This window comes from Dermacentor albipictus, chromosome 1 (assembly GCF_038994185.2).
Source record: "Dermacentor albipictus isolate Rhodes 1998 colony chromosome 1, USDA_Dalb.pri_finalv2, whole genome shotgun sequence".
Taxonomy (NCBI): domain Eukaryota; kingdom Metazoa; phylum Arthropoda; class Arachnida; order Ixodida; family Ixodidae; genus Dermacentor; species Dermacentor albipictus.
In genome coordinates, this window is record NC_091821.1 from 140,925,253 (window position 1) to 140,942,323 (window position 17,071).

Sequence of the window (17,071 nt, forward strand, 5' to 3'; positions counted from 1 at the left end):
ATTGAAACTTACCTACACCGCCTAAACTCTGCGAATGCGGGTTGGGCCGAGCAGACTGCGCGCCCAGGCGCAGCCAGGGACGTAAAACCATATACCTAGAAGGATTTAGGGCGTGTGCCGTGGCGCTTCGACAAAAAAGTACCTAGGAACGTGGTACGTGCGGGCGACGCAAGGCGGCGCAGCGGTCGAGCACTGTGCTTGGGCGTAAATCGAAGCACGCCTTCCGGTAAATACGCCTAAGGCGCTTGCGAGAGTGACAACTGCTGGCTTGGCGGTTTCACAGCCACATTTACGCTGCGTGTGCTTCCCACAGGAGGGTACTCACCGCAGTATACAAAATATAAACCGCTTGTGTGGAAGCCGTTTTGATAACGAAGATATGTTAAAGAGAGGTGTATATGAAAATAAATACGCAGGTTACCATGAAGTGGGCTATTGTTTATCGATGAAGTGTCGAAACTTTCGTGCAACTTGACACCTCTTATCTTTGTTTAGGCCTATCAGAAACCAGGTGTAATAATCGACCGAAATCTTTCCTGGAGCCCTCATTGCACGTACCTGAATAAAGGACTGTCGACGATTGCTTAGTTACTGATATTAGTGTGCAGAAAAAATGGGGCACATCTGTACGCTCCATGCTTCAGTTGTACAGAGCTCTGTTCCTAGAAACGTTACACTACAGCCTTCCAGTGTTGTCCAGTACTCGCAAGTCAAATGTTCGCTCATTGGAGAGCTTACATGGCCATGCATTGCGCACGTGTTTAGGACTTCCTTGCTGCGCGTCAACACCTGCAACAATAGTGCTTTCCAAAGATGACCAATCCAAACATACGTTGCTGTGTATTGTATCAGGACGCATATCCGTCATCTTTACCGCGCCCCCGATCATCACTTGGAGTTCTTGCCATCGCAGAGACCTCGTGCAGCGTTTTCTGAAGTTATCATCACCCATACAGATTGTCTTCCATTAGGATACACACCAGCAGCATTGCCTTGATTCCCCTTGTGGTATCTCCAACAGCCTCAGGTGCGTCTAAGTATTCCGGGTGTAAAAAAGAAAGTCAATTAAACAAAAAATAGCTTTAATTGACACAGATGACGCTGCTATTAATCAATGAGACATACGGGGACCGAACACACATCTGCACCTATGGGTCGGTCTCATCTACCAGGTCTTCAGGTGCCGTTGTCATTCCGGCTACGAAAAGGACAATCAAATTCATACTGTCATACATGACAACATCAACGGCGGCAGAGCTTGCTGCTGTCAAATACCTCCTACCAAATACCAGTTCCAGTCTCCTTATCCAGAACCGACGCTGCAAGAAAGCTTCATATCGTGGCTAAAGCTATGACACACAAATACTGGTCCTCTCCCTACTTCCCGTAATCTCATCTTCATAGACTTCATCCATCCCTAAAGCTGCAAGTGCCATCAAAAGCTTCCCGCTCTGAGGCGACAGTATTGTGCCGCCTCTGACTCGGGGTGGCATTTACGAAGGCCTACTCGCTCCGCATTCGAATGGGGGTATCCCCATTCGAATGCGCAGTGCATGAGGAATGCATTCGAAAAGCCCAAGTGCGACTTTTGTGTAACTACAGAAACGATTGAACACATCCTATGTCTCTTTTCCCAGTACGACTTCGAGCGCGAAGCTCTCAGGACAGCATTGAATCGGCTGGGTTATAGACCATTTTCGGAAATGAAGGTCCCTGGACCATGGCCGTACGCGTCTATGGCACAGAAAGCCGTGAAAGCGTAGTTGCAGTACCTCAAGTCGACAGGTGTTCGCTATCGTGTGTAGACTCGGTGCGAACCTTCAAATGTGCGCGCAACCCCTTCCTCCAGTGCGGGGTAGCAAACGAATTTTGCGTCTAGTTAACCTGCCTGCCTTTCCTCTTTTCTTTTTCTCTTGCTCTCTCTCTTGTCAATCAGGCTTTCCATAACATGACATCTGGGGCGTTGCTTACGCTTGTGTCTGATGGAGCGGTATCTTTCATCGATTAAGTGAGCATTATCCTAAAGAAGGCGATAAATCTCCTCTTGTGGTCGGTACACAATGATTCGATGTTGAGCCGCGCTATAGAAGAACACCACGTTAATTTTTGGCATTAGAAAAGTTCAAATCAAACAAATGGCTAACACTGTGCCAGTGTTACTGTCTCTTCACAACAGCAGACTTAAGAAAACTTTCTGGAATTTTAGGGCGTGTCTGCACGACACCCTCGAAGGCACTTTTATCATCTCCGCATATTGTATTGTTTTTTCGGTGGATCCCCGGCTTAATGGATTCGGAGTGGCGTCCCAAAAGCACTTCTCGAAAACGGGCTAACTGCAATGTCATACGGATACAATGAACATTAGTACTCTGACATTCGACCAATTTAATATCGTCCCCGGAGATAAATGGCGTCATGTTCTCTTTCAATGGCTGCCGGGACACCTCGACGTCTGTGATAAAGGTAGCCTGTGCATTTCGAATCTACTTTCGCGAACGGGAGCGTCGGCCATGGGCTCGCTGGACGGTAAGTTAACTTCAACCCTATAGAACACGAACGCTTTCGTTCACGATCATTCAGTTCACTCCCGTGACTCTCGTTCACATTCCTCATTCCCTGGCTTGCAGCTGAGTCTTGTGCCAAAGCTTCCTCAATGCAAACAGACGACGTTCCACATGTGGCTCGGCGTCGCATTTAGAAGTTAGAATTGACGCAACAGCAGTTAAAATCTCGAAACTTGGTTTACTGCGTCCGCCATTTCTGTAACGCAGTTCGTAGCCGACGGGCCACCTCCACATCCTGAGCTTCACGCTCCTTATGTACTCATGTTTTCTACCACCATCGGAGATCGAACTCGTGCTCGTGTGGCCACGCTCGCGTGGGAGGCGGACGCGCTAATCACTGCGCAATCGCACAGCTGTGTAACTTGGCAACTTGTGCGTGGTTTTGTCATCCACGCATTATCTGACAGCAGCTGAGTCTGTATGTTTACTTCGAAGGCCACAGCGTGCAATACTATAGCGGACGAAGATGACGATGTGCACATCGCAAAGAAGTTCTTAAAAAGGTGGCGGTATCCGCTGCTGTTGCACTAAATGAGTCCAGAGCCGGGGAAATAGCTATAGTCTCCTGATTTTTATGCGTGTCAAAAACTGGAAAATGAACATCGCAACGTTCAAAACACTCGAACTATATGATATAGAGTGACGCTAGCTTAGCAGGGCTTTTTGAGATAATATGTATTGCCTTGGATGTCGTTGCGCGCTTTTTTTTTCTTTTCTGTTCCTGCATATGTATGTTCTCGCTTTTCTTTCGTCTTTGTGGCCAATCATCTTGTTGTTTATTTCTTCTTCTATTTCTTCTTATCTTCAACTTACATTTATATCCCCTCCTTCCTAAAGACTAGGCAGGCTTTGTGCTGTTTTGTGGCAGGCTTTGTGGCCATTTCCAGTTTGCTTCCCTATTTTCCTCTGTGTGCGTATGTGCGTTTTCATGTCTAATAATAACGGAATTAGCGAGGCTAGGAGAGCTGGTGAGGCACATACAGTACTGACAAATTGGCACGTCCTCTGCTAATAGGGACATTCAATATAGCAGAAAATACGTGGTACGATTTCTAATACACAGGGACAACACAGGAAAAAATGGCGGATTTTTCAGTGTTAAAAAGTAACACTCATCGTCGTCAAGCAATATAATAGATAATGTAAATAAGACGTAGTATGAGCGTATGTTCTAGCGTCCGGTCAGGATGATGATGAAGTAGAACAGTTCAATGAAGACGTTGAACGAGCATGAGAAATAGGACAACTCAGTATACTGTAGTCATAGGCGATTTAATTCGGAAGCCTGGGGAAAAAATTGCAATGATGACATCAACTCAGGGGGATATATGTTTTTAGTATTAGTTAAAAGGAACCACACTCCGAATAATTAATACTTCCGGAAACACAGCAGTAAAAAGTATACTTGGAAGAATCCAAGCTCGGAGAAACAAGAAATAAAGATTTCCCTCTGCGTGTCCACCCCAGCATTGTGTAGGATGTAGAATTATTCGACAGGGTAATCTGTAGCATTGATAGGTTAGTCAGGTACGGGATTGCTTTCCATATGAAGACAGAAAGGGGGGAACTATCGGAGGGTGAAGGGGTGTAATAAGCTGACCTAGTTAGTAGCAGTCTCTAGCAAGTTGTGGAATTCAGGCTAGCGCTCGCAAACAAATATGATGCTTTAGGATAGGAGGAAGATACCGTAAGAGGTTATAAGTGGCGCGTTAACAAAAATAGTTTTAGAGGTTGCAGTTGAAGTCGGAAGTGAGGCACCGAGACAAGAAATAGGCAAGCACTCCTACAATAAAGGGCCTTATAAAAAAATACCAAAGGACATGAAAGTGTCCTAAGATCAGGTCTAACTGGCTGAATTGTGAAAACTGATCAAAAGAAGAAGATAAGTGAACTTTGCAATGGTAACTGTTTCAAAGGTTGAGGAAGCAGTAAGGAACGGGAGAAGCCTGAAACCAGCAAGAAAGAGATTTGGAATTTCCAGGAACAATGTGTATGAAATCAAAAATAAGGAGGGCAACTTTAACTGATGATATCAGTCATTTCAATGCAATCGTAAAAGAAACGGAATAATTATATAATGCCATTTACAGCACCCAGAACAGCCACGTCAAGCACAATTAGACGTAGTAGCAAAGAATAAATGGAAATTACATGGGTAGTTAGGGATGGAGATATATACAAGGGAAAAGCGATAGGAAAAGGTGAAAAACGTTCCATTTGAGATTAGGGCTAAGAATTAGAGTTGTGGAAATTATATAACGCGGGAAGCCGATAAGTGGTGGTCTGTTAAAATTACTGTAGACACTGGGTGCCGAGGGAAGGGAATCGCAGTCGAGGACGGCAGAGAATTAAGTGGTGCGAAGAAATGAGGAAATTTGCAGGCATAATGGGGGAGTTAGCTGGCGCAACACAGCTTACTCCTATCGCATGGCGCAATGCAGCTGGCAAGACAGCTGGCGCAAGACAACGACCTGAGAGAGACCTCAGTCTTGCAGAGGACATAAAATAAGCTTGTGACGTAGATTTAGTGTTACAGGGATGGCCGACAGGGTCAGGGTACGACTGTTGCGGCTGTGATAAAACCTTCGGACATTCTTTTTTCGCGTCCTTTCGTGTTATTTGGTGTGAGCGTCACCACGGGAAGCGCTGACGCTGCTGTCGTTTTTCGACAGCAGCGCCGACTCCGGCAGCACTCGCACGGGTTGCAGTGAGACATCTTATGGCGCGGTTTAGGAGTCACATTTTAACATATCTTTATCCAGCAACGTTGTCTCTTCTCGTCAACAATCGCTGGCCATTGTATTAGCAGCAAACATGTTGCTGTAAAGCCTTCATAACGCTCCTTTTTAGTATCTGTGATTATATTCATAACGCTCCATTGCAGTTGCTCCTGCGATGTTCTCAATGATGTCTGTCGTTATGAGAGAAGAAAAAGACTTTGATGTCTTCTCTTGTTTCTTAAGGGAAGTCGAATGAGAATTTCTCACGATGTCGTAGTATCAACGTCGCTTAAAATTAGGCCATTTCTACGGCATAACGCAGATATACGACCACTAAGCAGCCATCACAGTTTTGTTATATATAATTATTTTTTCGTGATGTTTGCTGAACGGAAAGTAAAAAGAAATTAAATGTTGTTTTCTCTTCTCTGTCAGCGAGTGATGAGGAACACGAACAACACATAATTACCTTCCGCCTTCCGCTGCCTATCCGCAAGAACCAAATTAGACACTCATCTCAAGGGCTAACAGAACTTTGCACCATAAAGCCAGAGCTGATCAAAGTTTGCTGAACAATTTTAGGACTAATGCCGTCGTGGCTAAGATTTAAGTAAAGATTACGCTGGATACCTACATCACACAGTTATGCATGCAGATATAAAGAGCACGTAACAGTACACGGGCAAGTTAGGATGTCCTTACTGAACATAGGGTTTAACCGAGGTGTTCTCATGTTTTCAGCTAAAAACCATACCAGCACTGAATTCTTGAACATCGTCGGAGGGATCTTCTTTCGTATTCAAGCCAGCTAAACGCTGAAACTCAATACGTTGCGATGCCGCGAGCAATATTGGCTGCACCTTACACTTGCGAGGCTCATTTCCTATTCAAATGATTCCCTCACACCAGTCCAAATCGTATGATTTTTTTTCAGATATATTCTTGCTTTAAGAGAGAGCCACCAAATGGCTCATCAGCTCCCGTAGAAGCTGTAGTGCGTCCGTCCATTTTCACAGAGCAGTTGCCGTGCAGTCACTATCTAATACCTAGCAAAGTTCGATAAAAGGGCACGGAAAAACGCACGATTTTTTCATGTAGCATACAAGTTGGTCAACTAAAAACATAAGAAAAAAGACAGAAAGCTTCTTTGCGTAAAAATAATTGCTACATCCGGTCAAAACTGTGCGCCAATATGATGGAAATTGTTGCGCCTGGTGCCGCCGAAGCAGACAGTCCCCATGTGATGCAACTTTACACGTTACTCGGTCGCTTGCGGTAAAAGGCGCCACGGTGTGTCCTCATGCCCGATAACGCCCGGAGACAGCTTATGCGCTGGGCTCTAAAGACTCGAGGGTCACTTAGTATAAGAACACATATTTCTGCTTTCTGATGTAGTTGTCACAACAGACTTCTGTAGAACTCGCTTCCTAAGATCTTCGGACCTGTGTGACAGGTTTTTAGTATTATCTAAAACGTCACTATCTTCGCCGGGCGCTTAACGCTCTTTCTTCTGCTTGCCTCTATCGTTTCTTCTTGTGTGAAATAGTTCCTCGCCACCGTACACCGTATAATCTCTGATGAACCTCCCCTTCCTGTCTCCGTCTCCTTTTCTTCTCTCCTACTTGACTTGCAAAGGCAGTCTGTTCATAGACGTTGGCTGCCTGTGCGAGTGAAGTGTCAGTCGTGTGCGTGTGGGTGAGCGTGTGTGTGTGCGTGTGTGTGTGTGTGTGTGTGTGTCAGTTCAATACTTGTTGAATTGTCCCATATGAGCACCTTCATTTAGCGCATGTATCTCGCAGCTTCCTTAACAGAATTGAGCTGTGAGTGCGCCTGTACATGTATCATCCAAAGTCTCTCAAAATTGCGTATATTTTGACATGCAGTACGGTGCTTCGGACCAGTTCCCGGCCCTGGTGTCTGCAGTTCGATGATGGCGTAATGCAAAAAACATATGCATTTCGATTTAGGTGCACGTTCAAGGGCCCCAGTCGGTCACACTTTTTCCGGAGCACTGCACTACTGCGTGACTAATAGCCCACTGGGCACTTTCGGGACGTTAAATCCCCCAAAATAGCTTAATCCAGTGCTTTTTTGAAGCTTTTCTATACAATCCGACACAAGCAAGCGTTTTCGCGCATTTGATTTCATTAACTCCGGCGACTGACTACAACAGACCATAACCAAGTAGTTAATTGCCGGCTAGTAGTGTTCGCTGTACGGCTTTATTATTTGGTTTTCAAGTGCCAAGGGCCGGGCAGCGGGACGAGGAGAGAACGCGATTCCCGGGAGGTGACTAGCATCAAGACACACGCGCCGACACGAGATCTAATGCGAGTCGAAGACGTGCCTTGAAAGACGCATACGTGGCGCGACGGCACTGGTCATCCATTGGAGCTAAGACACACCCGACGAGTACGTGCTCGGGGCGCGCATTTCGCGTGCATCGTCTTCACCATTATTTTCGCGAGCGTGGGCGACGTGCGTTTGGCCGCGTATGGTCTCAGCAGGACGTGGCCCGGATGCCAGAGCAGTTGAGCTTGCAAGGTCAAGGCGGATATATGTTCCGCAACATGTGGCTTCTGTTCCAGCAGAGGGCAGGCGAATCCGCTGTCGCTGTATTCGAGTCCTTGAAGTAATGTCCATATACGCCTTGCGCGTAAATGGCTGTAAATGAAGCGTGAGAAGACATCTGCGGTGATACGATTCCGTACCGGATGCAGTAAACGTGAATATGAAATTCAAATGGTTGCCGCTGGGGCAAGCACTTGAATGACGTGAGAGATAGGATGAATTGTTGTGCGTGAATTCAAGCCTCTAAACAGGATGTGAAAAGTGACGCATTTACGATAGAGTCAACAAGCTTGGTAGAGCAATACTAATCGAGGCAATATATCTCTGACCGTCTATCAGTCGTGATTAGCACCGCTGATCGTTGTGGCTATTTTACTCCCCCGATTTGGGGCTGTGGCAAATATTTCTGAGAATATTATGTCCTGTTCTTTCGCCGATAGCGCCACAACATGGTGTAACTTAGCTTTTCTTTTTGCTTCTTTTTTTGCATAGGAAGTTGTTTCTCTTTTTTTCTCGAAATGTATACCTTGATTTATTTTCACCCACCCCTCACGTAAGACCTCTCCAATAGGGGTGTTTGAGGTACTTTAACGAAACAAGCAATTTATCACCTCGTGACAGAGTTTTTTGTGTTGTAAGAGCCCAAATTGTTATGTGTTTTTACAAGCCTAGCCTGGAAGGAACCAGGAAATGCAGATTAATCTGCTGCCACAGGCGATACAATAGCGCCTACAGTTACTTTTGTGCTTTGTGTTCGCTTGTTAGTTTTTAGCGATATTCACAGGTGTTACGACTGTAAGCATGGATGACACCGGGGGAGGGCTCAAGCTTGATAGACGCAGAAACGCTGTTCTTTGGCGAACCTTCGTCGTTTTTGTAGTCGGGGAATTTTGTGCTATAGCCGAATGTAAAGTTCGCGGACGTTTTTTTATAAAGCCCGTACACACACGTAATAAATTAGTTGACTGTGTCTTTTTGATACAAAGGCTTGTCCGCACGGGTGCCGCCATTGCGATTTTAATTTTTGAAAGTAGCCATGAAAGTAATTTCTTCTCATTGCCTTCATTTCAATATAGCTGCACGCGATGTCTTCTCGATCTCACCTGCCGTTTCACCTGCCGTTGACTTTCAGCTTTATTCTTTTGTGAGAAGGAGCAAGTAATCAAAGCGGGTTAAGATGATGGGTAAAAGGGGAGAAGAGGAATGACAGTCGCCATAAATCAAAATAAATGTAAATATGAGGGGAAAGTTAACGTTTCGGCACAGTGCAAATTCATCAGTCAAAATTATTTGCCACGTAATACAGGCACATTGGGAAGAAAATAGGGTGGGACGGGCGCTCACAAAACTTGTTACGCGTTAAATAGCAACCTATACCGGCATGAAACTCCTGCTATATTAGCGTTGAACATCCCAGTTGACATCTTTCTCGAGGGTTCATCATCATCGAAGGTATTTCGTCTTATTTAAAGCGTTGTAGTTGTCTTCAGGTTTGCGCGTAACTCAGTCTCAAACCCCCACCTCCCCCCTCTTTACTAGGTTTTCTTGCATTTGTCGGGTCCAACCTGCTGTTTTTCTCGGGCTTGGAGGAAACTTCGCACAATTTATTTTTCTTTGGGGAAGTGGGTGGTATCGCCATCGGTCAGAAGTTTGTACAAGCCACGTCCCACAAGCGGGTAATTTAAACGCTTGGAAATCGTCCTTTAGTGATTGTGACGATACTGATAGGAACGCGAGCGCCTACCATGTGCCTCAAAGGTGCTGTTCCTTTTAGCTATAGTCACTTATAGTTTATTGCTACGCTATCATCCTAGTATAGAAAAAAAGTAATGTTCAATAATAGTCCGGTTCATTTTGCGACGCAGGAGTGTTGAATGTTCGTGGCATAACGCGACGAATTTGTGTATGAAGACGGAAAATGTGTCACTTCCATTACACAAAGCACGAATTTCTTTAAAAATCACTATTTTATTCATCAAGAATACACTTCAATAAGAAGGAAACCTAAAGAAAATGTACGAAATACTTTGATTTCAAGGCATCCACCGGATGGAATCGCACATGCACAAAATTAAGCCGTATTGATATCCGTACCTGCAAGAACGGTCAAAGTTGTATTGGTGGGAGTGGTCAGATGTTCTGGCGTAAAACAGCGCTGTGACGAGTAGACACGAAGAAAGGATCAACACATGCCTAGGACTTCCTTCTTCTCTTATTGCCCCATCGCTGTCTTCTCCGGTTTTTTCCATCCTATGCTGGTCAAATCTATATATATTGATTATGGTGCGAGAGAGGCGAGAGAGAAAGAAAACAAAGAAGAGCGATTAGGTTACCCATGCGTGCATTCGTTCCGCAACCTTAAACATGGAAAGAGGATTAAACAGAGAGAAAAAAAATATGGAGACCAAAGTCGCGGAAACTGATTAACGGTGCGCACGGAATGAATGGTAGGGTGCCTAAATATCGCCGCGAAAGTATGTTGACTTCGTGAAATTTTCGTAAAAGCCCCTAAAATTGCTGAAGTCCGTGGCACGTCACATTACCTAAGCACTTTTCATTAAGCGCGTCGTGATAGAGAGCGCACTGCATCGCTAAGCGCTCTCCACTGTTCAAAAGTATGTGGTATACAGATAGGCAAATATTTAAGGGAGAAGCATCCGTGACCGGAGCGCTTGCTGCGTCTGTCTTTCGCACTTTCTCTGATTGTCGAGGTGCGATGAGGACGTTCGAATGTATGCACTCGTGTTGAAGCTTTAAAGCCACTCTTCGACAATACGCAAGAGCTGAAGCCCTGAAACAGAGGCGGTGGCGTGTAGTAGGAATTGCAACTTTTGACATGCGGCTCCTGCAGGAGGAGCGAGAGAGCCGAACCATAGCCACCGCGGTAGCTTTGCAACTGAGCCTCTTTGCTACTGAACGGGACCTTGTGACTTTGAACATACCAGCTGCTGAGGTCGCTCTCCGTTGGGAGAATAATATAGAAACATAGAGGTCTATGGACTTCAGTACAGGATAAAGAACCAAAAATCGCCTAGAGAGAGAAAGAAATAGGGAGAAATGAAATGCGAGAGGGCGAGGATGTTAACCGCAAGACAAACATCCAATTTGCTACCCTGCACTGTGGAAGGAGTAAGGAAAGACATAATAACGAAAGAAGTAAAGAGAATAAAAATTCACTTGCACACACACACACACACAAAAATAAGCGGGAATGTCAGAGTCGTTCAGCGCTTGAACGGCGCCGTGCTTTCGTCGCCTTCTGGCGTGAGGAGCGCAAAAGCGGGTATTCGAAGGTCGTCTGCTCAGAAAGTAACCGTAGTAGAGGTCACCACATTGCCTAAATCCAACCTGTTGTCCAGGGGCACTTTTGCGGTGTTCGAAATAAATCCAGGATCGCGGCCCAAGCACAGCCGACTGATACTTACTACTTTAGCGCCATGAAAAATGACTGATGTACGGTTTGTTCGGGCTTCCCTACAACGTGCACCACCTGTTGTAGTTCAGTCGACCCACGGTACGCTGCGACGGGGGCATTATATGCCCTATTCATGCACGAATCCATGAAATGTTGACTAGCACGGGAGACCGCATTATCACTAGAATTTGCAAGCTTCGTACGCTGTTTACCTAATAATATTTGTTTTATGTAAGCGAACAACTTTTTCCTAGCTTCCTAGTCAACTTGTAGACAACGGCCCTGGGGAGAAGAAATTAGCATGCAGTACTCATAACTGCTAGCAATGCATGGTCATTTGTTGACTTAGCTCTTATATAGGCGTGTGCGCCAGACTGCAAAATTTTGGTAGCGCCGAAGTCACCAAAACGTTAAACTTCTTTGCGGAGTAACCACTAAGCCTTCAACATAGCTGTGCAGTGTAATGGTCACATGGGGTATACGTATACACTGCGGCTTTTAATTCTAGGGCACGTGCGTTGGTTGCCACGGAATGATACTTTTTAGTGACACTCCTGTTTCTTGCGCAGCACTTCCGGTTCACCTCCTGATGCGACCGCGGAAGAAATTCAAAATCAATCAGAAAAAAGTGAAAAAAATAGTAGAGTACAAAATTCATGGGATTCACTATAGATATGATATCAGAGCATAAGTTTAGTTACAAGTGCAGTTATGAGGTGTCTGGAATAATTAGAATTAATCACAAATCACTGATTACCGCGCACCAAAGTCCAGAATCGTACATATTAGAGACCCGCCACGTGAGCACAACTTTGGTGAAACTCCTGGAAACCCGGAAGTAGAAAGCGAAAGTAATGACGCCACTAATGACGTCACACACAAGAATGTGGCATGATATTTAACCGGCTAAATTATGGAAAAGAGTTGCCTCCGAGTTCGGTTCGTGCGTTGCGTTCGCCTAAAGTTAAGCTAACGAACACTAAAGACGAGGTGCGACTGCCACTAAGAGACGCCTAAGTCAAAGATTGGATCGCCTACCATTTTTTTTTTTTGCAATGCCGCGTTCTGACAGCATTTCCTTTGTGTGTGAGGGAATCTCGATATCCCCTTCACACCGAGTGATGACGTATATACTAAAGGACGTAGTTTTTTTTTTCTTTTTTTTGCATTTTATTTCTGTGACGATTGGATTTTGAAGGCGAACGAGAAATCAATTGGCTTGCCGGCCTTGGCAACGGAGGGTGCCTTCACTGCCGAGTTCGACTTAGAAATTGGGAAAGTTAAGAGCTGATGAGAAATTTCCTGACTTTGAAATAGTGCGACAACAGCAGTAGAAAAGGAGGAAAGTTAAGGGCTATGCGCTTCACACTCTACGTTTTCTTAGTCTGCAGTTGATAGTACCACGTTGTGCTATTTTGAAAAGAGTCTGTTGTCGACCTTCCCTTTTTTCCGAATGCGAGAAGTTTTCTAGTGAGCAGATTTGACGCAGCCTATATCGTACTCGACTAAATATAAATATTTATATGTGTCATCATAATAGAATAATTATTTTCCTTCGTTTCTGTTTCCGCCTTGCTATCCATGACACTGAATGTCTGAAGACGGCAACAAAGGCCATGCTGCCGTTGAGAAACCATGAAGAAGGGCGAGAACAGTGCAAATCGACTAGGATCTTAATGCAGCTAGTCCCGACCCAAGTAAATCGCACATAGCCGACATGCAATGCGCACGCAATTGGCATCGACCAATTATCGGGATATACAACGTATTTGCCGCAAAAGATGAGCACCGTAGGAAGGCTGGTATCAGAATCCACAAGGTCATTCGAAGCGAAAAGAATAAGTTTATGCAAATAAATGTACCGCCCACAATTTCCACGCTGGCTAAGCAGCTAAACTTGCGCCACACGCCGACTCTATAGCTCCGGATGTACCTTTAGTATTCCTATAGTTTGAAGCTATATGGAGGGGGGCTATACAAATTAACTGTTGCTCAACACTGAACTGATAAATTGGTATCTTCGCTGCAATTATATTTACTATCTCTTCTGTTCCTCGAAGCTCTCAGCACCGAAAATTTAAGGACCCTGACTGGCAGATTTTGTAATGTGCGTCAATAAATTCCTTCTAGATTTTGCTTATGCGTTTTAACTGATGGCTCGCACGTGGGCGCCCAGAAGGAATTATCCCGCGTATGAAAAGTAGACAGTGTGCGCGCAGGACGGGCCGCCGCTGCTCAATAAATGTGCCTCGCTTGCAGTGAGCAGCCGTCATCTCGTCAGCGGCAGAATAAGAGATCGTTATGTATTGCCATGACTGTAGGCGCGACTATGCAGCACGCCTTGCACCTTTCAACGACACCGAGGACCTAATTAGTGGAAGAGCGGATATTTCTTCCTTTTTTTCCGGGGCGTGTTAACTATAGCGCTGGCATAGCGGGGGTATTTTCGGATCTCTGTCCTTATCACTGTGAGACATGCGCGCTGGGACAAAAGATTACACGCTTCAGGGGCGTTCGATAAAGAACGGAAAATTGAATTTTGCTGGATGGCGGGACAGGTGTTAAGTTCGAGGTTCCGCACCATTTCGCTCCAGTTGACGAGCGAAATTGGTTTTCTGCTACTCCTATGGAGGTTTGGACGTTCGATTCCCGATTGCCGCGAGCGCGTTTAGATGTAAACGAAAGGTAAATCCTCCTTGCGCTATCATGCACTCGGCGCCAGTGTGGCGCATACGTTGTAAAATACCGCATGTGCTTTTACATGTCTCACGAGTTTTCAATTTGTACTTCGAATGTTACGTGTGGCACACCGAGGCTCATGCGTTGCTTTTCTGGTTTCGAGGAGATGTCACCCACTCGATGCTGTTACAGTCGAAGCGGTGGGCTTTAATACGCGTATTCAACAAGAGATAACATATGGCTTTTTTTTGGCAATGAATTGATTCAGTAAAATATTGAACTGCACGAAGAAGACAAGACGTGGACTGAAATATAGACGTGCACACAAAGCGCAGACTTCCAACAGGCTTTATTTCATGAAGGCAGGGCATTTATCAGGAACATAAAAATGGCGAAACAAACAAGGAACAATCGCAAATAAATTGTGCACGAGGAAGCGATGAATAATAGCAAGGCCACGTGTGCATTAAGAGATGCAAAACGCTGTGCTTGAAATGATCGCGTGCCTAGCAGTTAAGTAACCGCAGTAACCGCTTCAAGAAAGCTTCGGCTCACACATGCTCCTGTATGTGCGCTGAGTTTGCATAGTTTTGCAGATCCAAAATTGTGTAACCCCTCTTTCATGATTTTGATATTGGGTGAAATATACATAACCTAAAGGTCTGCATCCTTCCTCTGCACCATAAGTCGTGTGTATGTATCGCCTCTGTACCTCTTCCAACCGAGACGGGGGCAACCGTGAGTACCTGCATCCTATATAGAAAATGTATATCCTTACAACGCAATAGCTCCTGTGCTAGATAGAACCTCATTTGTATGAGGGATATGGTTCGAAGTAACTTCATTTCAGTTACGGTATAAAGGTTATAAACAGGGATAAGGTGCCTCAGAAAGGCTGGCCAACGTTTCGATAGGAGGACCTATCTTCATCAAAGGCGGCCTCGTCATCCTAGGCCTCTTAGTTTTAAAGGGTTAGCACAGTGACGTCACGTGCGTTTGGTGTGGGTGGCGGCTGGTTCTAAAGGGATAGACTTCAAAGAGAATCAGCGCTGTGGCCTCACGTCTGTGAGCACGGTTCCTAAGACGAGGGGACAAGAGCGGGAGAGTGGGAAGGCGGGGAAGAAAGAAAACAAAGAAAATGCAAAAAAGGACACCAAGAGGAAAAAGAAGAACAAGAAAAGAAAAAGGGCATGGGAGGGTGTTGGGGAAGCGAGAGGTTAGGGAGCATTCAAGGGTGTCGTTGGCGGCATGTTTTTTTTTTAATTGATATGATATAAGGAGATGCTGGCGCGCAATTTAAGGCGCCGGCTACTCCTTATCTCTTGGGTGGTTCCGTCACACATCGTTCAGGGTTCACGGTTACATATCAAATAATCTTTTCACACAAGCACCAGGACTTATAAAGCAACATTTCCACAGGAAGACTATGGAAAATGTCTCCACACCTATGTAGTCGAAAGTCTCAAAAGTACAAACGATACTGTCGCCTAATAACACGTTTTCTAGTCAGCGGGTCAGCGGGTACATGCAATATACATGGCAAATGTATCCACACCTATGTAGTCGAAAGTCTCAAAAGTACAAACGATACTGTCGCCTAATAACACATTGTCTAGTCAGTGGGTGGTATATACATCGTGTAAATATATTAGCACATACAGTCACAACAGAGCAGTCAACATAATATCATAATTCCCAAACAGATGGATATATAGAGTGACATTGAAATGAACAGAACAATGAAAGCACTAATAACGTCCAACGATGCCGCTGTCTTCAAAAAATGTCTTTAGTGCTTTTAAAGCGCTCTTCTGCAACGCCGTTGTTGGCCAAGGGCCCAAAAGTTTCCTTAAACTGAAAGGTCTGCGGTTTAATTTACTTAGCGCTGATTTAAGTCGGCATCTTGGTGTGTCGTGATGTGGGCAATCTAGAAGGAGGTGATATATATCTTCATCTACAAATCCACAATCACATTCGGGGGTTTCCGCTCGGCCAATTCTGTGCAAGAAATGCTTTGTGTAGGCAGTGCCAGCCTTAATCGATGAATAAACGTTTCCATAGTTCTATCTAATGACAATGAAAATTTGAATTCAATGAATAACATGGCGGCATGTTATTGTGGCTTTAGAAGAGCCGGCCAGGCGAGCAGTGCGCGAGTAACAAAAAAGGCCCCAAAAGGACATCAGTTGAAATAATGACTTTAGTAGCGTAGCAGCAATGCGTCCAGTAATTTTGAAGGAATTGAGATGGCGACAAGGAGTTGGGGCGCAGTGCAGGGGGCAACTGGAAGGCAGCGGCATGGTCTTTCAAGGCACGTTAGCCTCAGTAGCTCAACGTAGGTGTCTTATTTGAAGTAGTAGCTTAGCGCGAGTAAAACCACGGACACAAGGAAGACAGACAAGGACAAGCGTAACGTATGTGTCGTTACGGCGGTATACAGAAGTGTGGATACCCTGTGTTGCTGAGGCGCCGAAGAAGGTATCCTGGCGTCTGGGACCTTGGAATATGTTGGTGAGGGTGTTTCAAAAAATATATATATATAATAAAAGAACTGTAAAAAAAGGGGGGGAACCGAAACCGCAATAACACATAGGAGGGTGACGTGTGCAGAAGTGCGCCGGGGCAGGTGTATTTGGGAAAGGGAGGTCGTACGCTTGATATAAACGTAAACACATGAAAAAGTATAATAAATTGAGTAGTAGGCAAGAAAAAAACATCGAAATGGAGGAATAAATGAGGTTAAAGAATTAAGGTTAACTGGTGGCATAATGTGTTTTGTGCATTGGTTGATGAGATGAGAATTTCAGATTTAAGTTACCACTTTTAAAGATTTTAAGTTGCCACTTGCCCAAATAATTCCCGTCGGGTGTAGGCAATTAAACTTGCGTATCCGTATATCTACTTTCGCGAGGTGAAAGAAAATTTGTTTGTAGTATATAGAGCCTTGCTTTGTCGAATATATGGCCATGTTCATTGAAGTGGCTGGCTACTGCTTTAGTTAAATTGTGCTTTGTATCCGCGCGGTGACCGTTGAGTCTTATATGAATTTGTTGTCCAAATTCATTCCTCGTTTCTCTTTTTTTCTTTCTTTTCTTTTCTCCCCGCCTTCCCACTCTTCCGCT

General features: G+C 44.9%; 1 protein-coding gene across 7 annotated transcripts in view; it reads left to right on the plus strand.

The window, feature by feature from the left end:
• Positions 1-17,071, plus strand: part of Ac76E (adenylate cyclase type 2 Ac76E) — an 884,870-nt gene that overhangs the window by 50,161 nt on the left and 817,638 nt on the right. For 3 of the 7 annotated variants that reach the window (XM_065429476.1, XM_065429477.1, XM_065429480.1), the window contains exon 1: positions 14,451-14,687. The exons of the other annotated variants lie outside the window; for them this stretch is intronic. The gene's annotated coding sequence lies outside the window, so the exon portion shown is untranslated. Of the gene's footprint in view, positions 1-14,450; positions 14,688-17,071 lie in introns of those variants that run through there. 7 annotated transcript variants of the gene reach the window in all.